Source organism: Pleurodeles waltl, chromosome 5, assembly GCF_031143425.1.
Source record: "Pleurodeles waltl isolate 20211129_DDA chromosome 5, aPleWal1.hap1.20221129, whole genome shotgun sequence".
Lineage (NCBI taxonomy): Eukaryota > Metazoa > Chordata > Amphibia > Caudata > Salamandridae > Pleurodeles > Pleurodeles waltl.
In genome coordinates this window covers 1426169203-1426194590 of record NC_090444.1, presented here as the reverse complement: position 1 = coordinate 1426194590, position 25388 = coordinate 1426169203, and the positions used below count along the sequence as shown (strand labels likewise).

Genomic DNA, 25388 nt, shown 5'->3' with positions numbered 1-25388 from the left:
TTTTTCTCCATGGTGCATATGGTCTCTCTCCTGGGGGTTTTGAATCCTCCACACCCCCCCCCCCCCGTAAAAAGAAAGGGGTCACAAGACTAGGGTCAGACATTTTAAGGGTCAAGTGACCCTAGGGTCGGTCTGCATTAATAGTGATAATGTCGATCTGCCACGTTGCAGAATATGCAGCGTTTCTACAGCTAGGCTCCCGATGGTGTACATACTCACACAGGAGTGGTAAGCTCCACCTGAAGCAATAATGGCTATGTGACCTCCACATCATAGACCAGTCCACTTATGGATGTAAGGCGTGTCTCGGTTCTGACACCATATGCCTTTCCTGCCTCACTTATATTTATCATATTAATCAGATGTCAAAATAAAGGTGCACGTTTTAGTAATCTCTCTTAACATACATAGCTGAATTTTTCAGTCTAGAAGTGAACCAAAAGAAATGGATGTTAATGTATAGTTCTAATGGCAGCATCAGAGCACTTGTAACACCACACGTTAACAGACACAATTATAATAAAGAATATACACCAAGTGGTTATCTAAACTCTTACACCCAGTTGAACTGTGGAGCTGCCACTGTTGTTGTATTGAGAATGAAAAAGGGGATGTGTACAGGCCAGGAGTTGTAGTTTGATGAAAGGCATCATTTACTCGAAAGACTGGAAATGCTGGAGCATAGGGCATTTTATCCTAGTTAGGGGGGGGGGGGCACTGTTGGACGGAAAAGGCGTTATTTGTCAGAGAAAACGACACTCGGGTAAGCACAGCACACGATTCTGCGTCATTTTGCAGAAGTAGGTGGGTACAACAACAGGAACCACGCAGCACCGCCACAGATCTTTCCCACTCCTCCTCCCAGGGGTCAGGCTCCTCTCGCACTTCCCCGTTCTAGAACATTACATGAACAAGGAAGCGCGAGATAAGAGTGCCACACCCACAGTCCGGATTCTGGTTTAAATTGCTGTAAAGAAAAAAGAGGCATTATGCACTGTAAACACATTGTGAGGTGTTCTGGATCGATGCGACCAAGGTCACGTGCGGTTTGTTTTACCATTTTGTGTTTTTTTTCTAGTCGTTTTAAAGTTACTCTTATATTCTGAAGTTTAGAAGATAATGAAATAATGTGAAACTGTAAAATCTTTACAGCTTAGTTACACAGGTCTGTGAAGAGCGTCCAGCTGCCATCGGAGTCCTTAAGTCTTCAGGAGCAGCGGTATAAGGTACCTCATTGGTGCAGCCGGTTATCTGCAGGGTTCCTCTTCTCGTCGACAGGCGTTCATGTGCACTAACGAATACGCAGCGAAGGAAGTCTTATTGTACAGTTATTGTTGAAATTCATAAGCCATTTGAACAAAAGCAGCACTTGTGTCTACAAGGGAAGATTATGTACGTGTCTGGGGTTGCATCTTGTGTTTAGGCATTCTCAGGGCACTTCCATATAACATAAAATACCACACAAGTGTCTGTGACCCTTTCATTATAAAGATTGTGTGGGTGCACATTGTTTACCCAAGGGATCCTGAGGAGGTGTTCCCCTGTTTGCATGCAAATAAGGGGATGCCTTTTTACCCGCGCCGTATTGCAGACCAGACACAGGGCCGAATATGCTGTGAAGAGGCACACAGAGTGTGTGCCCCAAAGGAACCAGTGCATAGGCATAGCCTGTGCGCCCCTTGAGTGTGCTGCTTGAGACAGGGTTCGAGGCTTCCAGGGAACCTGCAGTATAGCCACACACTGCACCTCCTTGTCTGCGTTAGGCACATCCATGAGATAGCACCATGCACAGACCACTACAGTGTGCCATTTTACATAATACGTCGCAGCCGTGTGTAAAAGTAATGGTGGGTGCTTTACAGAAGCAGAACATAGATTTAAACATACAGTATGTGTAGGACTCTTTGCATGTGGTTGTCCTACAAAGTTTAGTCGGAAAGATGCTTTTGGGAACTGGCTGGTAACTCAAGGACAGAATGGGATTTACTAGAGAAGTCCATAACAGTCTCAAAAACTGAATTTTCAAGGGGGTGCTTTAACTCTAGTACAGAAGACAGCAGAAAATGTTTTTTATGATAGATTTTTTCACTTCTTTCAGTCTACCTCTATAAAGAACTACCCACTAAGTTGAACGTCTACCGTTGTCGTGATACACCTGTCTGACTGACTTATAGAACTGCATCTGTTTTTGTAGCCCGCAAGTACAGATGTATTCAGGTGTTAATATGTGTTGGACGAAGCATTGCATGAGCTTATTGCATCGGCGCACCTGAAAACCTCACTCTTTCACCTGACAATGCGATCCTCTTCACCGACTTTAGAATCCCTCGTCTTATTGCCACCATGCACTTCTAGCCTGGGAAGATCCTTTGTCTGTACTCAATAATTCTCGAATATAGCAGTAAGTGCACGGATCTGTAGCAGAAATGATCCCAATTTGTATTGGATTGTGTGATTGTACTTCAGGCTTAGCCCCGTGTATATGCTGTACCCCTTGCCACAAAAAACTATCTTTCAGGCCTAACGTCTCCTTCCCTTTCGTCATGCACAGATGGTAGCGCGTTAAACTAAGCTTGTGACTCACGCTATAAAGTAAGAAAAAAATAAAATAAATAATGCAGGCATATCAATAAGTGTCTCAGCGGGGTGCTGCAAGATGTCTTTTTAGCTCCGCATCAAATTCATCAAAGCAAGCAGAGCTTACAAAATGATTGCAGCTGATATACGTTTTCTTTGCTTTCAGCACCGTGAATTTTAATTATTTTCTTTGTAGGGATTTTTCTCGTAGGTTTCAAAGACAGGCTGTGTTTATTATATAAAGTTATTTAGAGTACTACGTGTGTATTCAGAATTACAAATGCTCCTGTGTCCAGGCTGTTATATATCCAAATCACTCTTTGCAGAAAGCTGCTTCACCATTATTATTTAAATGTTTGTTCAGTGCTGCACCCTACAGATTATGACCTTTCAATGAGAATGTAGGCATTTTAAGTTGACTGCTTACTAGTTATTTGTAGGAGGCAGGCTTGATAATGATGACGCTTATGAATACCTTTGGGAAAAGTGAACTAACATTGTAGCTTTCAGTCGGAGCTCATATGAGCACGACAAAGAGTTACAAACACGACAGAGAAAGGAAAACATGGCTCGATATTTATCTTGTTTTTAGGCATTTGATGGGGGAACATTTGGGTTAACATACCTGTGAAATCATTTCATTGTTTACAACCGATAGAAGCATTGTTAACACAGACCCTGTGACAATTACAGTTAGGGACAGGAGCTTATTACATTACCAACTCAATGACAACTAGGATTGGAAGGTTCCTTAACCTTGTTTAACAATGAAAAACCGTACACAGATTACTTTTTCAGGAGGGGCTACAGAAGTCTGATTTTCATTTGGCTCCACCCTTTTGTTGATCTTTCTTTCTTTTTTAATTCTGTTTATTTGCTTTTGCAACTTTAGCAAGCAATTAAAACGCAATTCTTACTCAAGAGCTATACATTTACTCATTTGCATCATCACTATCATGGGTGCTAATCACAAAAGTACTAACAGAAGAAATAAAATCACGTCATTACTGAATAGCAGACACCAGAACTGTTCAAAATTCCACGACTTCCAAGCCACTCGCCACCATGTCCTGCATCTGAGCAGTGCAGTTATAATTTGGTCTGGCAACTATTTTGCCAAAATAGACAAGACACTCCACACACTGCACCGGGATGGCTGCACCATGAGGAAAGCTCTGAAGAGCACTATACAGGTCTGTATACGACAGAGGCCCTCACTCCCGAATACCAAAGTGTACCATGGAGTAGCTGAACCCTACATTTTTTTCCCTAAAATAAAAAATAAAAAACAGTATTTATTTATTTCCCAACCATGGAACATGTGTTCACCAACCCGGGATCCTAGGCGCTCCCTCTGCCCATCCTTCCCACCCGTTGAGGTCCCCAGCCCTAAAAATACCATACTCATTGCTTATCCACCCTTTCCCGATCTTCCTAATTTTATTTGGACGCCCTCTCCCTTCATAAATTTTCTTTTCCTTGGCGTGGCTCATATCCATTTCTTTTTCCCTGTCTTTTATGGTTGGGGCCACTGAGGAGCCCGATTTAGCTCTACATAATTAATGACTGGGGCCACAGTCCACACACAAACCAGCTTTTAGGATAGAAAGATCAGCTTCGGGGGTGATGACGCATGTCCACTATGTTTACGGGGAACAAGGAAAGGAAGCACCTACCTGAACTGACCAGGACCAACTTGAAAGCCTGGTATGACGCCACAGGCACTATGGGCGGGAAAGGAAGGAACGCCATGGAAGGATACCACCCTGACTGAAACTGAGAGGGTGGTAAGATACCTTAAATGGGAACAAATAAGGATCAAAATGCTGGGGGATGTAAGAGAAGGAGAAGACTTTCAATCATTTGAAACGCTACAACATATGTACACTGTGGCTGAGACTCAGTGGTTTAAATACCTTCAATTAATACATGCCCTGAAGAAAGACAAGATCTTGGAATAGTATCTTCCAGAATACTCTTTTCTGGAGCGCTGGGTCTTGGGTGACGCTATTACTCACACGGCAGTCTCCTGGCGTACCGTACCGTACAATACTAAATAACATACTGGATAACCTAGTGAAACTGCATGAGGAATGGGAAACAAATATCGGAATCATGGAGTGCAGTGACATGGAGTGGTGAAGAGTAGAGTGAAGTAGGGTTAAGTGAAGTAAGCATGGAGTGGTAGCACACTGCCATTAAAGACAACACAACTTCAATTGAAATGACCATTACATTTACAGAGACAAACAGTTTCACTGATAAAAGTGTACATTGCATAAGGAAAAATATATGGTAATGCCACGACCTAGTGTATTGATTAATTTTGGTTATATTGAACAAGTTACTTATCTTTGGTAATGCCTTATCTAGGAGACACTATATCTAGCTGTAGGTTCCCTACCTTAGAATTAGCCCCAGGCATCAGACTGGGTCACACTTTTTTTTTTCATGAGCAGTACCGTTGTGTGCTGGTAGGTGGTGATGGTGTTCAGCTCCACATGCTCTGGAAGTGACGTTTGCGATGCCTGTGTTGGTGCCATCCTGGTGCGCTCACATCAGTTACTTTTCACAACTTTCTACGCCAGCGGCTCAGAACCACTAAGAACACTGATCACTGGTGTGAAAGACTAGTGTCCTGAAAGCAAAGAAGCCCCACCCCTAAAAATCTGTTTGCAGCGTAGGGAGCCTGGGTGGCTCGGTAAGGAATCTGTGGCTAGGTATAGTCTCTAACAGATGAGGCATTACCAAAGGTAAGTAACTTGTTTATATGATAGCGACTTCTAGCTGCAGATTCCTTACCTTAGAAGAGATATCCAAGCAACGCCATCCCTAGAGGTGGGTCTGAAGACCAATTACAGACAAGAAAGCCCTGCAGGTCCAATTTGGCAAAACGTCTGTTCCGAAGGACCTGACTGTCCAGGCAGTAGTGTTTGGTCAATGTGTGCAATGAGGCCCACGTGGCTGCCTGGCAGATGTTCAGGACTGTAACGCTGCATGCTAATGCACTGGTCACATCTTTGGCGCTAGTGAAATGAGCTCACAAGCTCTCAGGGGATTGCCTCATGGCCAGTGCGTAGTAGATCTTGATACAGAGGACAGTCCATCTGGAGATGGTCCGCTTCTGCACGGCCCGTCCTTTCTTAGCTCAGACATACCCCACGAAGATTTGGTCATCCACCTAAAACTCTTCTGTGCAGTCAAGGTAGAAGACAATGCTCTTTTTGGGTCCAGACTGTAGAGTCGCACCTCCTCCTTGGAGGGATGTGGCGGAGCATAAAAAGTAGGCAGGGTGACAGGTTGGCCTACATGAAAGTGAGTGATCACATTCGGGAGAAAGGAAGCCTTTTTGTGAAGCACCAGTTTGTCAGGATAGATGATGAGGTAAGGAGGCTTGGATGATAGAGCCTGAAGCTCACTGACCTTCCAGGCAGATGTTATTACCATGAGGAATTGATAGTCTGTAACCTGGGAGGGCAATTATAAAGTGACTCAAAGGGGATCACACATTAGAAAAGTCAAGACAAGATTAAGGTCCCACTGAGACATGATAAATGGAGACAGAGGGAAAAGATGCTGAAGACCTTTCACAAATCTATGTACAAGAGGGGACTTGACGATGGATGGTTGATCAGGCTACCGCAAAAAGACAGAGATAGCAGAAAGATAGCTCTTAAGAGTGGCCAAAGCAGAGCTAATGATTGGCGGGACGCATGGCTGCCAAGATGACCTCCGAGACTTCGGGAAGACGGTCAAAAGCTGTCAACTGTCACTGCTCAATCTCCATGCAAGAAGGTGAAAATCTGGACAGGTTTTGGTGGAGGACTGTCCCCAGGTACTGAGGCAGAAGATCCTCCTGAATGGGCACCCTGATCAAAGGATACCAGCCTCTTTGTGCCCAGTCTGAAGCCACAAGTATGGATTGGGCCTGATCGTTCTTGATCTTCTTGAGAAATCTGGACAGGAGTGGTATTGGCAGAAAGGCGAACAGTAAAAAGTACATCACTCTCCAATATATTTAGTCAAGCTAACCATTTACAAACAAAGCCTTAATATTTATTCAGATATTAATTAATCTAAACACAAGTATATGTGTATATATCCATCATTATTTAAAACTGTACACTTTTTATACAATGAATAATGAACCCCCATCCACTCAATAACTCTCACACAGAAGGCCTTCAATCATCTATACAGGGAGTGCAGAGTTATTAGGCAAATTAGTATTTTGACCACATCATCCTCTTTATGCATGTTGTCTTACTCCAAGCTGTATAGGCTCGAAAGCCTACTACCAATTAAGCATATTAGGTGATGTGCATCTCTGTAATGAGAAGGGGTGTGGTCTAATGACATCAACACCCTGTATCAGGTGTGCATAATTATTAGGCAACTTCCTTTCCTTTGGCAAAATGGGTCAAAAGAAGGACTTGACAGGCTCAGAAAAGTCAAAAATAGTGAGATATCTTGCAGAGGGATGCAGCACTCTTAAAATTGCAAAGCTTCTGAAGCGTGATCATCGAACAATCAAGCGTTTCATTCAAAATAGTCAACAGGGTTGCAAGAAGCGTGTGGAAAAACCAAGGCGCAAAATAACTGCCAATGAACTGAGAAAAGTCAAGCGTGCAGCTGCCACGATGCCACTTGCCACCAGTTTGGCCATATTTCAGAGCTGCAACATCACTGGAGTGCCCAAAAGCACAAGGTGTGCAATACTCAGAGACATGGCCAAGGTAAGAAAGGCTGAAAGACGACCACCACTGAACAAGACACACAAGCTGAAACGTCAAGACTGGGCCAAGAAATATCTCAAGACTGATTTTTCTAAGGTTTTATGGACTGATGAAATGAGAGTGAGTCTTGATGGGCCAGATGGATGGGCCCGTGGCTGGATTGGTAAAGGGCAGAGAGCTCCAGTCCGACTCAGACGCCAGCAAGGTGGAGGCGGAGTACTGGTTTGGGCTGGTATCATCAAAGATGAGCTTGTGGGGCCTTTTCGGGTTGAGGATGGAGTCAAGCTCAACTCCCAGTCCTACTGCCAGTTCCTGGAAGACACCTTCTTCAAGCAGTGGTACAGGAAGAAGTCTGCATCCTTCAAGAAAAACATGATTTTCATGCAGGACAATGCTCCATCACACGCGTCCAAGTACTCCACAGCGTGGCTGGCAAGAAAGGGTATAAAAGAAGGAAATCTAATGACATGGCCTCCTTGTTCACCTGATCTGAACCCCATTGAGAACCTGTGGTCCATCATCAAATGTGAGATTTACAAGGAGGGAAAACAGTACACCTCTCTGAACAGTGTCTGGGAGGCTGTGGTTGCTGCTGCACGCAATGTTGATGGTGAACAGATCAAAACACTGACAGAATCCATGGATGGCAGGCTTTTGAGTGTCCTTGCAAAGAAAGGTGGCTATATTGGTCACTGATTTTTTTTTGTTTTGTTTTTGAATGTCAGAAATGTATATTTGTGAATGTTGAGATGTTATATTGGTTTCACTGGTAATAATAAATAATTGAAATGGGTATATATTTTTTTTTGTTGAGTTGCCTAATAATTATGCACAGTAATAGTCACCAGCACACACAGATATCCCCCTAACATAGCTAAAACTAAAAACTACTTCCAAAAATATTCAGCTTTGATATTGAGTTTTTTGGGTTCATTGAGAACATGGTTGTTGTTCAATAATAAAATTAATCCTCAAAAATACAACTTGCCTAATAATTCTGCACTCCCTGTATATGACTCAACACACAAGAACCATCAAACACAAAAATACAAATAATATCAACATACAAACGATCACACACCACCGGAGAGACAAACAATTATAAACACAATAGTGTATCCTAATGAAAGAATTCCGTTAATCTCAAGTTCAAATGTCAAAAAAATGTTAAATTAGGATACCACACTCATGTATATATAAATCACAATTACTTTCCGATAAAGAACTTTAAATCAATCCATTGCGCAAATGTTGCAATTCGTATCAAAAGAGTCAATGTCCGTAATCAAACTATAGATTCTAACTCTTATAGTAACTTCTCATCTGCAAGATTTCTTCATCGTTTAGTTCAATAAAACTCAGTCCAGTAGGTCTTTAAAGGCTTGGTATCATTAACAAAATTTCATGATCAATTGGTTGAGTCCTCCTTCTTGCCAGACGATAGATAATCCTGATTGCCTTAGTGAGCCATCAAATATTGAAAAAAAACTGCTGACAAGCGTTTCGGTGGACTTATGTTTTTAAATATGTTCATAATCCTCACGGCCACCTTCATCAGGGCACTGAATCCAATAATGCACACTGCGTCATCTTTTTAAATCTGACGGTAATAAATCAAACACGACAAGGACTACCAAATCAATATCGAGTCCAAGAACCAAGAATGCCAAAGCTTAAAGAATCTCTTGGAACGTCGAACAAGATCCTCTGTATGTTTTTTCTGCTTTTTAAGATCCTCTGTCTGGGAATACCGGCTTGCTTTCTTCAACTGTTTCTACTTTTTACTGTTTGTATATTTCCCTGAACTCTCTCCATATTTGTATAGGGTCCCTGTATCTTGTTACAGTTATTGGCAGAAAGGCATACAGGAGACGTGAGCTCCACTCGAGACGAAAAGCATCTCTGAGTGAGAGCCACCTTGGAAACTCCACCGTTCGAACCTGCTGACATTTCACATTCTAAGTGGAGGCAAACAGAACTAACCAAGTCTCTCCCCACTGCTGAAAGAGACCATGCACCACCTCCGGATGAAGGCGCCTTTCATGATTCCACTAGGTATCTTTGGCTAAGTTTGTCTGCTCTTGCAGTTCAGAGAGTCTGTCAGCTGTTGAACCACCAGGGAAATGTCTTGATGTTCCAGCCACGTCCAGAGACACAGGACATCTTGACAAAGGGTCCACGACCCCACCCGCACTGTTTGTTGCAGTACCACATGATGGTGGTGCTGTTCATGAAAACCTGCACTAGTGTCCCCTTAATTGAGAGTATGAAGTATTTCAATGCTAGTTGGATTGCTCGGAGCACCAATAGATTGCTGTGGAGTCTGTATTCCGCGGGCAGATCAGAGACTTCTGATCTCCACTTCTCCCAGATGGCCGCCTCGTCCCAGGAGTGACTTATCTGTCACTCCTGTGAGATCTGGTAGAGGAAGGGAGAGGGTCCTGCCGCTGACACACTCATGTTTTGTAAGCAACTATTACAGATCTTTCGCAGTTCTCTCTGAGATCTGGACAATGTCGGAGAGATTGCCTTGATGCTGCGCCCATTGAAACTGCAGGTCCCACTGCAAGGTCCCCATATGTCAGTGGGCATGTGTTACCAGCAGGAGGCCATGAGGCCCAGCAACCTCAGAGTCGAGTCTCACTGAAATCTGGATAGAGGCTGAAACTTGTTGTTTGGGAGGATAAGCCTGAACTTCACAATATCCAGAACAACTCATATGAAGGGAAGCGTGTGAGAGGAAGTCAGGTGTGACTTCATGCTGTAGTCTGGAGTTGAGAGTAGGAGACGGCAGCCTGGGGCGAGCGTGGCTTCAACAGCCAGTCATAGAGACAGGGGAAGACTGGCACACCTGGACTTCGCAGATGAGCTGCAACCATCTCCATCACCTTGGTGAACATCCGAGGGGAGCTGGAAAGGCTAAAGGTAGCACGGTGACCTGCAAGTGCTCATGGCCTGTGGTTAACCCAGGTAAAGTCTGTGGCCAGGCAGGATGGGGATGTGGTATTGGGTATCTTGCAACTCAAACTCTACCATACAGTCTCCTGTGTCCAGGGCAGACAAGACCTGTACTAACTTGATCATTGTGAACTTGTCCTTTTTGAGGAAGAAGTTGAACCAGTTCAGGTCTAGAATTTGAAAAAGGCCTCCTTCTTTCTTGGGCACTTCAATGTAGTGGGAATAGCATCCACAGCCTACTTTTGGCATCAGTGCCATCTCTATGGCTCACTTGGCCAAGTGAGCAATCACTTCTTGGCAGATAAGGTATTGATGAGCCTCCATCAGCCTGTTGTAAGTGGGTCACTTGGGGGGATGGTTATTCACGAAGGGGACGGAGTAACCTCTTCGGATGATCTGCATAACCCACCTCTCCGATGTAATGGACTGCCAGTGGGACAAGTGATGGCAAATCCTGGTGCCGACTGGATGCCCATGATGGTATGGGGGCAGATTAGGAGGGTATGGAGACTGCTGCAGCTGGAGGATGATGGACAGCCCAGACCGCTGGCTGCCAGATTCACAGGGTCTGTGGGTACTGCATCCTTGGCCACGCAGAAGCTGGGGAGCATGCGCAACAGGCTGGCTGGGAGGGTAAAGGCGCAGTTGAAAGCCCCTTTCTTGGCTTTGAAAGGAGCTAAAGGCAGATTGTGGGAAAATAGGGGCCTTGGAATGGCCTAAGGACCCAAGGTTGTAACCCTGTTGTCCTTTAAAGCGCCCCTGTGCCGAATCCGCTTTGTTTCGGAACAGATGGGAGCCATCATGTCCATAAGTGATGATTGGACATCCCCAGAAAAGACAGTAGTCCTTAGCCAGGGTAGGCACCTCAAGGCCACCATCGACCAAACTGTTGTGCCCAGTGAGTCGGTCAGATCCAACCCACGACAGATAGTGAACTTCACTGCATCTCTCATGGGCAACAGCCGGGGGGAATGTGGACCGGGCCACCTCCAGGACCAATGACTGCACCTGCACAACGTGTCCCACAGAGCATGGGAATAGCGCCCAAAAAGGCATGCAGTGTTTACTGACTTCAATGCCAGGCTGGTGGAAAAAAACATCTTCTGTATATTGTCCAGCCTCTTGTATTCCCTGTTGATGAGTTGGTAGTGAATGCACCAGGGTTTACATGGGGCATAGAGGCTTGGACCACAAAGCTCTCTGGGATGGGGTGTTAGAGGAGGTTTGGGTCTCCAGGAGTGGGGTGTGGTTGTGTGCAGTTGTCATATTCACAGGAACCCATGTGTTGGGTTTGAACCATGCCCCCAGAAGGACATCTGTGAGGGCCTTGTCAGACAGGAGTAGCAGTTCTAACCAGGAGACTGCTTGTTTCAACACCTCCATCATGACGTCTTGACTGCTACCGTGGGCAAACTGAGGTCCAAGAGTTCCGATGCCCTCTGCACCACCATAACGAAAGGTGCTCCCCCTTACATAGCCATGGTAGGGGGAGAAAGCATATCAATATCTGGAGAAGTATCCAGCCCACTGGCTTCACCCAGATCCTCACACCAATCCATGTTAGGGTCTTCATAGTGCTGGTATTCTTCAGGGTCCAGTGACCCCCTCCCAATCCTTCCTACGACCTAGCCTATGGGAATAGGGCTGAGGCTCTAGTTAGGAAGGCATGGCTTCAGTCGGCACCATTGGCAGCATCAGTGGATGCCCGTACGGCTCTGTGTCGGGATGAGGATTTGGGTGGTGCCAGGAGCGTCGACATTAGAACTGGTGCGGGGAAGGGTCAACATGGCACAACCGGCGTCGGTCCTGATCCAAAATTGGGACCTAGCAGTGTTGATTACAGGTGTGTCGACTCCAGGTGCATCAGTGTGGAACCAGAAGGGGCCCCTTCCGTACCCCTGGGGCCCAAATGTGCACTGGACAGAATGGGCCGCCCAAATATGAGGGGCATGGTCTCATAGAACTCTTTAAGCTGGGCAGGGGTCTTTGGCTCCCGAAAACTCAGTAAGGGGCGGAGACTGCCCAGGCGCTGGTTCTACCGCAGAGCCAGGCCTCGATGCACAACTTTCCTTCATCTCATTGGTCGATGGATGAGGTGAAGTCTAAGGCCTCTTTGACTACTACTTCTTTTTGTGGTCGTGGGACTTACCAGAGTGACCCAAAGACTTCAAATGCGACCATGATCTCCGGCTCGTCGATCCTATCCTGGGACCTTCTTCTCGACTGCGATCTGGATCATTGTGGTGTTGCATGTCGAGCTGCCAGAAGCTTGAAGGATTGCTTCTTCCAGGCCTTTGGGATCATGGCGCGGAATCCGCACCGACCCTCGGGTCATGGTTGCTCTCAAGGCACAAGAGGCATACAAGATACAGATCCGTTATTGTTATTTATCCATGACAGGCACATCAGGGCTTGAAACCTGCCTATCTAGACATCATCCCTGCCACATTAGGAGGAAAAAAACGTACTTCACAAATAGTTGACAAAACGTTGAAAAAGGTACTTAAAAGTGACTAAGGGTAGCCCTTTTCTTGATCTGCGCTGAAAGAAAAGAACTGACAGCGTGCCTGGAGGGCGCCTATGTAGGCACCATGAACGTCCCTTCCAGCACTACATCCCGGCGTGCAGGGTTACTGCTCATGAAATAATTTCTAGGTACAGTTTGACGCCTGAGGATAATTCTAGGGTAAGGAGTCTGTGGCTAGAAGTCTATATCAGTTAAAATATTTGTTTTCACCACAGTTGATAATTACCAAAAAAAAGTGCTTCAGTTTTGCTTTCTATATTCGGAAATATCTGCACTGATCATTTATGGAACTGTAAAATTTTGTTTTGTGTTAGAAAAAAAAATAACATTGTACGGCATACCCCAAATAGCCAGCTAGAAAAAAATATCCTACAGCTTTTCTCTCTCTCTCAAATGCACTCAGCGGATTGTCACATAAATCCTCTCACTTTGAATTCAGAGGAAGGAAAGTAAACACAACATTTCTCTGGAAGACAGAGCCTCACATTCAACCTCTGTCTTTGAATGCACAGAAAATGTGACAAGTTAAGAAAAGATTTAGATAGAGTCAGTACTAGTGTAAGAATACAGTAAATATAGTCTGAGCAAAGGAAGGGATGAACTCAAGCCGGACAGCCTAAAACAAATGAAGCCAGAAAATAGAAGACACAAAATGTGAGTTGCAAAGCCAGTGTAAAGCAATGGGTGGGTGCATTCCCAGGGAAGCTTTCTGAATGTTCCCAAGATAATGTTAGCAAACCAGGTAGGCTTCGACCTAAAAACCTATGCTGGGGCGATAGTTGGTTGATTACAAGACAATAGTACTCAAGTTTAGTTTACATTTAAGATAGCAAACCTTCAAAATGTACTACTAAATTGTAAGCTCTAAAGTTGATACAAATGCTGTCTGTGTGGAGATAAAAGGAAAGGTAGTGGTATTAAACTTGAAACATTTATAGTTAAAATTTACATTTTATGCTTAGATTCCTAAGGTGCTACCATTGAATGAAGACGCAGCCCTTTCTTGAGATTGGACCTCAACTCCAGGAATCTGGGACCTGTTGCTTTCTCTGTTATCGCCATCTGAACTGGCTCTCTTTTGGGTTACGTCTAAGGGTCAGTTCCTTCTGCAGGCATAACCGTGACTTCCCATTGAGTCCTCTTTCCATAGCAATATTACAGCTATTGTCCCTGTATTGTTTCTGGTCTCAAAGGAACTGACCTTCAATGTAACATCATAACTCTCCTGACAGTCTACTCGGTTATTGTACTCTACTCTTTGCTTTTCTGTCACATTTATAGGCCCTTTCTCTTTTGTAATCCTGTTCATGCTATTTAAAGGGCCCTAAAACAGTAAACTGAATAATATCAAGCTCCTTGTGTACTGGTTTCAAAACGGGGACACTCCATTGACTGCACTTGCTGATCACGGTTATTATATTAAAATGTTCCTGTACACGTTCTTTAAGACCAGAACAATGATTCACCTGAGCAGAGCAGCTTCAGTTTCTGCAGAAGTTAAACAGTCAAATACTAGTAAATATCAAAACAGACTGTCCAACCTACAGAGAGTGAGAAAGATTTAATGGATGCTCGTTGCATTCTAAGAAGTGGCTTTCTGTTTATTATTGGGTGCAGTGCTGGCTTTAACCCCTGCGTTGCTAAGCCTTCCCCGCCTGTGTGCTAAGACTTTTTTGGGCTATTTGCGTTCGTTTGAACGTAGTCCCCCATAACATTTTGTCCACATAAGCTATCCATGCCAAATTTGCGTCCTTTTTTTTTTTTTTTTTTTTTTTTTTTTTTTTTTTTTAACATCATGGGGATTATAAGGTACCCATGGTTTGTTGATTCCCCTAGAGGGGGCAGAAAAATTAGCCAAAATACAGCTACTTTTGGGGGTTTTAGGGAAAAAGGTGCTGCAGAAGAAAGCATCTAGTTTTTTCCAGCAAATGTCATCAACGAAGGGTTTGCGGTGCTATCTTCTCAGCTTTTATAAACAGGCAGATTAGAATCAGAAAACCACATTTTTCAACACAGTTTTGGCATTTTACTGGAGCATAACCCCATTTTTTTCCAAATTCTTTTCTATAGAAAATAACACTTGAAATAAACAAATATTGAAATTGAGTTGAAAAAAACAACCATTTGTGTCTAACTTCATCTGTAACTTTTTCTAACTATGGCAGATTTTCTAAAGCAATATACCGTTATGTCCGCTTGACCTCTCTGGTTGCATGGATAAATAGTGCTTGTAGGTTCTCCAAGAACCCAAGGTACCCAGAGCCAATAAATGAGCTTGCAATCGTTTTTCATTGTTTACCAGGTATACTGCAATTAATTTGGTAATATATCAAGAGTTAAAAAAAATAGGTATCGAGGAAGCCTATGTATTTCTGAAATGGGCACAAGATATGGAGTTTAGAAACTGTGTTTTTTTGCACATCTCTGATTTGGGGGTATCCATACTAGCCTGTGAATTAGAGGGCATTTCTCAAAATGACTTATTTATTGCACGCTGTCTTACATTTGAAAGGCACAAATGCAGAGAAAGACAATTGGTAATGACACTTGTTCTGGTATTCTGTGTTTTCCCAAGTCTCCTGATAGAAATAGTACCTCGCGTCTGTGGGTAGGCCTAGTTCCTGCAGCAAGAAACAGCCCAAAATGCAACTTGGACACCACATTTTTCCACTGAAAAATGGCTTGTTTTTTGCAATGTGCCTACAGGGATGTGGAATTCCTATCACCCGATGCCCGGGACATATTGTATGGGGTCAATGGCAACAAGTTGTCATGTTTATTTTGTCCTTGGGACAAGTAGGGCCAACACCCTGCAGCACAAACCCTTTGGCTGCCAGTTTACAGAGAAGGGACTGTCTGCAGTTGAGGTAATATGTGTGTCAATATGTTAATGGTGTTCGAAGTGGTATTTATGGTTCATTACTGAAAAGCCGTTATTATTAGGGTGAGTGCTGTAAAAAAACATTTTAAGGTTACACTGCACTACTGACAGTGGTTCCAGTAAAAAAAAAAAAAAGAAAGTGTACACACATTTGAAAAGTTTGACAATATGAGGCTAAGTTTAATGCTCGCTGATTACATGCTGATGTTTGCAAAAGCTTGTAAGCAAGACTGATGATTCTTTGCTTTCGAAATAAAAAATTGCTACTATGAAATTTTAGGTGCTATTTCTTTGAAGTGCCATTTAGTAAAATGTGTTAATGCATGCTAGTATTTCCCAAAAAATATTCCTATGGAATATCAGTTTAACATTTTCAACAAGATTATGGGAAGCATGAAAATAAACAGGCACTGGCAAAGCCAACCGATCCAGCATTTGTTGTGAGTCTTTTGGTTTCGTCAATGCATGTCTTGTTTTGACGTGGTTTTTGTAACACTTTATCGTTGTGGGAGCTGCCAGCCCCCCCCCCCCCCCCCCCCCCCAAAAAAAAACATTTTGGTCTCAAAAAGCTCACATTGCCACTAGTGGTGTAACAAAGTTTCCGCAGTCCCCGCGGTGCAGGAAGTCCCCTCCAAGGGACCCCCTCAGCACAGCACCTGACCTGTGTGGGTCTGGAGAGGGGCAGGCCTCCATGTTCTTTGCAGAGGGGCCCTTTCCAGTTTCGTTAGACCACTGCTTGCCACAGTAGTTCCTGGCACTGAAGAAAACTAATTTGTGTGCCAATATTCTCCTTGAGGAACAGCAGAATGTGATCACTCACAGTAAAGCCAGTGGATAGATAGATAGATAGATAGATAGATAGATAGATAGATAGATAGATAGATAGATAGAGAGAGAAATAGAATATTAATAAAAACAAAATGTCTTGGTCAACGCCAGCCCTAATTAGGGATCCAATTCTTAAAGAAAGTCACAAAAGTGCACCCATGCTATATGTCTTTCAATTAGTGACTTTCATGAATTCACAAGAACTAAGTAGTCAAGGAAATTGTACTCCTAGAAAATATCTGAACTGTATTTTAGCACAAGCACTTATGCATGTGTAGATTTGCTCATGCGGAAATCTATTGAGCGTTAACAAGTTCATGCTGACTCCAACCACTTTTTCCCCAACCCTGGAAGAACTTCTACTTCTTCCATTGTCAGGAGTACATTTCCAACCTTTCCCAGTATGGGGAAAGATTAGAGAACAGTTAGTGAACATCCTTAAAACATGGAAGTTAGTAGGTTTGCAGACTCAAAGGCATTCCAGCCCTGGAACTATTGCTTGCTGCTTCCTCAAGCCCCAGTACGTAGATCTGCTGGATGGTCGCAAAATAAAGAAATTGCTATAGTAGGGATTGAAATTGCAAGTATTCAAGCCCTACTATAGTATTTGCCCTGGCATGATCAGAAAGGCTATTATCAGAGCTCTTAAAGAATGACATTGCTGCCATAATTTGTCGCTGCACTACATGGCATCAGAGGGACAAGTAGATTTCTTTTACAGGACAAGTAAACTTATGAAGCAACCTGTCCCCTGGACAAGTAGATATTTTATTAAATTCCACACCACTGTGCCTAGTTGTGGATTTTGGGTCCTAGCACAGCTGGCACATAGGGAAACCTTGCAGACATGTGCATTTGTGAAAACTAGACACATAGAGGAATCCAGGATGGGGTGACCTGTGCAGCTCTTACTACATTTTTCTACCCAGAAACCCATGCAAACTCCGAATGTTTTCTACAAAAACACATTTCCTCACATTTCCATGATGCAAAGTTTTGGAATCTGAGGGGAGCCACAAACTTCCTCCCACCCAGCATTCCCCCAAGACTCCCAATAAAAATGGTACATCACGTGTGGGTAGGCCTATTGCCTGCAACAGGAAACGCCCCAAAAAACAAAGTGGACAATTCACATTTTCCCACTGAAAACTGACTTTTTTTTTTTTTTTGCAATGTTTTTTTTTTTTTTTTTTTGCAGTGTCCAAGCTGTGGATTTTGGGCCCTTGCACAGCCAGTATCTAGCCTGTAATTTTTTTTTAAAAAACTAGACACCTAGGGGAATCCAGGATGGGGTGACTTGTGTGGCTCTCACAAACCTCAAAATTTGGCTAAAAAACAAGTTTTCCTCACATTTCTGTGATGCAAAGTTCTGGAATCTGTTTTGAGCCACAGACATCCTTCCATCCAGCACTCCCCGAAATCTCCTGATAAAAATGGTACCTCACTTGTGTGGGTAGGTCTATTGCCCGTGTAAGGAAACACCCCAAATGCCACTTTAAACTGACTTGTTTTCTGAAGTGCGTCTAGATGTGGATTTTGGGCCCCAGAACATCCAACGCATAGGGAAATCTAGCAAGCCTGTATATTTTTCAAAACTAGACACCTATGGGAATCCATGACTGGGTGACTTGCGTGGCCCTCACCACATCTTTCTACACAGAATCCCTTGCAAACCTCAAAATTTGGCTAGCAAAAGCTAATTTTCCCCACATTTCTGTGATGGAAAGTTCTGAGATTAGAGGGTGCTACAAATGTCCTACCGCTCAGTGTTCCCCTAGTTCTCCTGATAAAAATAATACCTCACTTGTGTGGGTGGGCCAAGTGCCTGCAAAAGAGATGCTCCAAAAACATGTAGAGATTGAGGGGGCACCAAAGCGTGTTCATAAGTGCAGTCTTTTTTAAACATATTTTTAGGCTGACTCTGCTTTGAGCACCCACTCAAGGGAGGTATCATTTTTATCGGGAGACTGATGGGTATGCTTGGTGGTAGGACATTTGTGGTTTTTTTCTGTTTCTGGAAGAATATGGCACAGAAATGCAAGGAAAATTTATTTTTTAGTCACATTTTGAGTTTTGCAGGACAAATAAGATCCTTTGTATAACCTTTATGGTTAGAGTGGACTGTGCCACAAGCAACAGTGTCCAGTTTAAACAATTCCTTGAACAATTACACACTAGTATAGAAGTTATCTAAATACAAATAGTGACTTTTGTTAAAAAGTATACAGACAACCAGCAGGGGGTAGGGTGGTAGGGTGGGCGGGGGGAGTGGTGGAATCCCTACCAGTGTAGACTCTGAAATTATAGACATATCCTGTACTACTCTTAGACAGTATATAAAGCTTAATTCTATAATGTGCCCTCTTGCTAGGAATGTACTGCCTGAAAACCAAATGGCCCTTGAACAGTGACCAAAGCTCATCCACAGCTATTTCTTTCTCCGGAACATAGATCTTTGAAAATCAATCTGCAAAGTGATCAAGGACAGGCCGAAACCTTGAAAGACAGTTACAATTAGGGTGCATGATTGCAGGCAATGTGGCTGCTGCCATCAATGGACCGGTAGACCATTATGAAGACAGCAACAGCTTCCTTATCAAGCCCATCAGAAAAAGCTAAGCCTAAGAACTTCTTTACCTCTTCCAGATTTGTGGAAGTCCACCGGATAGCTCTAGAGCGGGGCTTAAGTCTGGCACTGTTGTCCCTCAAATACGTTCAGTATGCAAATTAGTTTGCTCAACAATATCACCTAAAAATACATCGTCCCTAAACAACTGAAAGAAGTGTATAGGCAAAAAAGTTCTCAGTATTCACTCTACACCTTGCGACACCAGTAATGGCAGGTAACGCCTGCTGCGCCATGTTTGGGGCAACTCAGAGTTCAGCTCTTCCAATGGGAATCCTTTCAGCCCCAGGCTGCAATCCAAATGCCTCTGTCTGTACTATGGGAACATCCGCGTCCTCAACTAAAACCGGCACTTCATCCGCACTGAGAGTGGCTTCATCATCGGATGATTCCTCTCAAACAGAAAATTCATTTGCAGGGTCTTGTAATTCCTCTTCTGCCTCAGATGCAGAGTCAGTTTTATAATCATGGTCAGAAGAAGATGCAATAGCATACCAGCAACCTGCTGAGCCGTCATCTTATGGCTAGCCATAATCATTGCTAATAAAAGTAACCTGACAAATACGTCAACAACAACCAACACTGTGCAAAATAAGTAATAAAGTGTGGCGTTATCACAAAGACCTATATACTCAAAACGATACCACTCACTTGCCTGAGACAGCTAGACCCAGCAGCACCGTACTCTGCACAGACACAGCAAGCACCAACAATATCCCACTAAAAAGGAAAAACAAAATAAAAAAGAACACAGAAGACAATACAAGACACATAGGACCCATTATGAGTCTCTTGGTCAGTAGACCACCAGGCTTGTGGATGGAGGTGGGACTGCCGCCAGTGCGGCGTTTCGAGCGCCATATTTTAACCATGGTGGTCGTGCCGTGCTGGGAGTGCCAGCACCGCCAGGATCAGAGATCCCGGCAGCTCTGCCCTGGGTATTACGACCTCGTTTTCCGCCAGCCATTTCATGGCTGTTGAACTGTCATGAAATGGCTGATGGAGAATGGGGGCACGATGCCCCTGCACTGCCCATGCACTTGGCATGAAGCTGCTCCCCACAACACGAGCAGCAACATAGTGAATAAAACATCCCTGGTGTCTAGTAGTTTCTGACCCCTGATGGGCTTAACCAAAAGAGGCCGATCTGCCACTAAAAGGGGGAAGAAACTGCCAAAATAATTTAGCGACCCTTGCCCAATGGGTTGCTCTCCAAAATCGCCCAAATTTTAAGTCCCTTTTCAGGGGCCACTCCTCAAAATCGCCAATATATAAAATCCCTGGTGACTACTGGTTTCTGCCCCCTGGAGGGCAGATGGGCCTTAAAAAATAAAAAAAAATAAAAAAAAGAAGCAGCAGCTGATCTGTCACTAAGGGGGGCAGAGACTGCCAAAATCATTTAGCAACCTTTGCTTAAGGGGTCACTCCCCAAAATCGCCCACATTTTTAATTCCTGTGGTCTAGTGGTTTCTGCCTCTCAAGGGGTTGCTCCACAAAATCACCCATATTTAAAATCCCTGGTGTCTAGTGGTTTCTGCCTCCCCTTCTCCCCTCCCCCCTCCCCAGGTTCTGCTCCCCAAAATAGCCAAAATTCTAAATCCCTAGTGTCCAGTGGTTTCTGCCCCCTTGGGGCAGATGGACCTAAACAAGAGGCTGATCTGCCTTCAAGTGGGACAGAGACGGCCAAAATATGTGCCCCTTATGAGTGTCACCATTGCTCAAAGGGACGCACCCCAAAATATCTATAATTTTAAATCCTTGGTATCTAGTGGTTTCAGCCCCCCCACCCCCTAGGGGTCAGATCGGCCTAAAAAAATGGCAGATCTGCCTGAAGACGGACAGAAACGACAAAAATAAATGCCCTCTAAAGGCAGGAACCCTTGCCTAAAGAGCTGCTCTCCATTCACCAAATCAATCTCTCTCGCGCTCTCTCTCACACACTCACATCCTCTACCCCCCCCCCCCCCCCCCTTGGGGTCAGATCGGCCTAAAAAAATGGCAGATCTGCCCCGAAGACGGACAGAAATGACAAAAATAAATGCCCTCTAAAGGGAGCAACCCTTGCCTAAGGAGCTGCTCTCCATTCACCAAATCTCTCTCTCTCTCACACCCCCCCCCCCTTCCTGGAATCGGATTACCACACTCCTCACTGAGTCCAAAGATCCAATGGACCTCTAGTGGAGATGGTACGAGTTGTGGCATCTCACCAGAGGGCACGTGGTTTCTGAACGAGAAGCAGAAAGAAGACCTTTGTGTGCGCTCCAGCAGTTCCCTCCCTTTACCTATACTGCTGACTTCACTCTTCTGCTTCTTAGGAGTTGCCTTCTTTCAGGGGAGGTCCTGTGTACATGTGAGTAATATTCTAGGCCTTCATTTGTGTCTGGGGCAGGGCTAGGCTGGTCAGATCCATGCCACTTTTTTTACAATGTCCACAAAATACACATTTGCATAGAACTGAGCTAAATGGAAGTTTATTACTTAGGAGTTCCTTTGATAATCTGATATAGCTTCTCTGCTTCTGGACCAGTATTGAACACATCTGTTTAGCAGTTACTTGTAATTCCATCCAAAGGTATTGTACCACTGGTGGCATGATGCAAATTATTAATCTTATGAAGAGACATCTTAAACTGAACGTTTATGGCTTTTCTTGGTGAGACAGACTTGGCATACAATATGGGTCTCAGACAGAAGCTCATGGAGGCCATTAAAAAATAAGGTGAATTGGTTAAGGTTGGAGTCAGGTACTCAACGTCTAGTCATCCATATCTGACTTCTAATTCAGCACCATTTGCACAATGTATAAATAACACTGTTTTCATTCTCAGTCCCCATTGACTTGATGTTTTCTCAGCTGACCCCTTATCTGTTACCTTTTTGATGTTGAAACATTTATATAGAGCTCGCTTCCACTATTTGGGGTGGTGAAGAGCTGCCAACATAGGTAGCAGAGTTCACAACGTAGGGTGTGTGTTTGGAAGCGTGTTGTCTTTGTTTTGATCTTATGTGCAAAGTGTTTCCATGTCGCGCGCCGTGGTGCGAACTCAGGTTTGTATTCACTGTGTTCAGTAATAAAGTTTAACAAAAACGGTTGCTAATAAAAAACTTTTTTTCTGTATTTGTTGGATGGTTCATCTCAAGAGCCTCTCTCAAACAAAGGCATTATAAGAAGGTCAAAGAGTGCAGACAGGGAGGTGCCCAGTGAGTTGAAAATGCCTCTCCTTGAATTATTGATATGATCTTTTGATCTCGTCGTTAGACAAAGCTGCAATCAATATAGTCGTGTAAAAGTGCTGATTCCTTCCCCAATAAGCTGCCCAAAGTATGATCAGTCTAACGAAAAAAAATGGTGTCCGGTGATTGCAGATGACCTTTAAGACATCGGGAGGAAACATATTTAGAAAAGCGTCTTTAATTTTTCATCAAAGTAACATCCATTCCAACTTGATCCTTCTGCATACGGGTTAATTAAATGTGCCTTTCGTTTTTAACAAATACACAGTACTTTTCGTTTGAATTAAACGGATTCGACTGCGGGTTGCAGGATGGCTCCTCTCGACTCAGCTGCCATAGTCACCGCCCTCAGTCACATTCACTGCGGAGCATGCTAGCTGAGTCACTGCTTTCATGCAGGCTTCTTATCTCCTCTGGGAATAAACCGTAGAAATGGACAGTGAACTCATTTCAGCAGATATATAGCGGATTGTGAGGTCAGGAGGAGACATTTGTCAAAAAGTGTCTGCTGCTTTGTGCCTAGGTGCAGCGTTTAATTCCATTCTCTAAAGCACAGAGCGGCTGGCTGTGCTCTTCAGAAAGGAGTTGGCAGGAATGCGGGATTATGATTTGCCTGAATTCAACAATGTACTGTGTAGCCGAAGGCACCACATTGAGAGTAGGATTGTTGCAGAATATATGCTGTTTTGGCTTTTCTAAAAAGCTGCTGTTTAATTGATTTGAAGATTATTTTAATGATTGCTTCAGCCCCTGCCAAGTTTTCAACACAGGCCGAGGTCCTTGATTCGCTCAAAGCGTTCTCACTGTCCAGCCAAGCTCTCCTTTTTTCCTTTTATTAGGGAAAGAGTCAGATGCCATCTTTAGGAAATGTTCAAAACTAATAAAATACTCACTTTAGCTGCTGCCTTAAGAGTTTCAGGGTGATCTGTCAAGCAGGGGATGAGAAAAGGGGGGGCTCCCAAAACATTTTTTCCCCATTTAATGCTTATAGGATTTTTTTCTATTTGTGAACATGACTACATCCCAAATTGCTGAATGGATTTACATCATGTTTGGCAAGAGGCTAGATCTTGGTCCTGAAAGCGTGCTTTTTATAATTTGGTGTAAACCCATTCAGTAGTTTTTGAGTTAAGGTTAAAAAATATAGATATCTAGGGACGTGGATCCTTAGGCCTTATTTGCCTTACCACAACCTGACAGATAGCTAGAACTGCTGAATTTCTGTTTTTGTATGGGTAAATCGTCATAGTTATAGAAATTCTCCTTAGATAGATTTTTCAAAAATTAATGTTTTATCTAAAAGGTTTTTTCGCATGAAGACCCACATGCTGATGCTAATCTTGGTTAGGTAGGCTGTTAAGGGTGACCTTGACAGTGACAAATGACTGACGAACATATTTGCTGAACTTCGATATTAATGCTGGTATTCTTAGTTTATGGAATTGCATTGTCGTATATGTTTCCTTCAAGTGATGATGTTTTCTATAAATGAATTAATAAATTGAGTGGATTGAATAAAGCTTGAATTAATGGATGATTTAGAATTGTAATCAATAGGGAAATAAAACTGTTTAACTCATTACTGAGTTGTGGTTATTCATGAGTAGATGGTTTTAAGCTGTTTTCCATAGAATGTTTCTTGATTATTGATGTTAGCTATTGATTCAGTGGTCACTGCATTGCTAGGATACTCCATGCAATTCAAAAGGTTCATTGACCTATACGCGTCCCCTTGTAAGTTTACTTACTAAGGACCTGGTGCGCTTGCAGTTGTTTGAGCTATTGTAGATGAATCCAACTTGGTTTATTTAAGAAACTGTGTAACATCTCAGCCACCACACTTGCTTTTGCCCCAACCCTCTCCTCTCATTTGAATTCTCAGTCTCCACAGTCTAATGTTGACTATGAGCTCCATGAATCATGGATTCCACACAGGTTCCATGGAGCGTCATGGTGAATAAATTCCATTGCCACCACATAACATTTTGAGCAGATGGCAATGCTTTTGACTAAGCATTACAAGCAGATACCACATGGAGCCACGCGACCCCCCCCCCCCCCCCCCCCCTCCTTCCCCCCTCCTATAGTAAAGAAAACAGCTCTGAGGGATGGGGTCCTCAGGGCCTAATAAGGCTCAGGAGGGAGTGGCTTGGTCTTCCTCCCCTTAAAACAAAAGAACATAAGGCCCAGGGGTCACCCGGGCCTAATGTGCTTGATTAGGCTGTGGAAAGGGGGCCCTCTGGCCTCCACCCCTTTGAAAAAAAAATAAGGCCCTATGACTCAAAGGGGTTTGGCTTTGCATGTAGTAATAAAATATTGCTTTACATTAACACCCTAGAAATTCACTGAAAAAGTAAAGGTTAACAAAACTTTATAGTTAGGTGAATTTGTCAGTGACGACATTAACATTGTTAACTAAAAAAAAAAAAAAATAGAAATTCACCAGTTATAGTTAGCAGAGCGAACTATAACTTGCATCCCAGAAATGCATGGGTTATGACCGCACATATTGCATCACTTGCCACATTTTCTGACATTTGTCACATCACTGATGACATCTCAAATGACATTGATTACATCACTGATCACATTATTCAATGAGTGTGTTAGGTTGATTTCTAGTTTACATAGAGGAGCGTAAATACCGTAGTAGTTGCTTTCTAATTTTGTACAGCCTGTGTCTAACTAATGGGTGTAAGTGTTGGCAAACCACATGTACTCCTAGTACATCATACCTGTTTACATGTGTTGAACATGTTATAAATATTTACACTGAAGAGAATCCCAGTGTGCAGGTGACAACTGACGATTCGTCTTCAGCATATTCAACAGATATTTTGAGGCTCTGTAGAAAAAGTCTGCAACAAGGCAAGGATTCTACATCCAGAATACTAAGTATTGTAAGCAGCCCTGAGTTATTAGACAGAATCATCTCAGCATTGTTACATAACATAGAAGACTATGTCCACCAGGTATTAAGCTATGTACATGTGCTTGTTTTGCTTCAGAAGATGTTTTATC

The 25388-nt window shown here is 43.5% G+C and overlaps 1 protein-coding gene across 2 annotated transcripts in view; it reads left to right on the top strand.

Annotated features, from left to right (window-relative positions):
• SMAP1 (small ArfGAP 1) overlaps positions 1–25388 on the top strand; it is a 677565-nt gene that overhangs the window by 154921 nt on the left and 497256 nt on the right. The window lies entirely within an intron of this gene.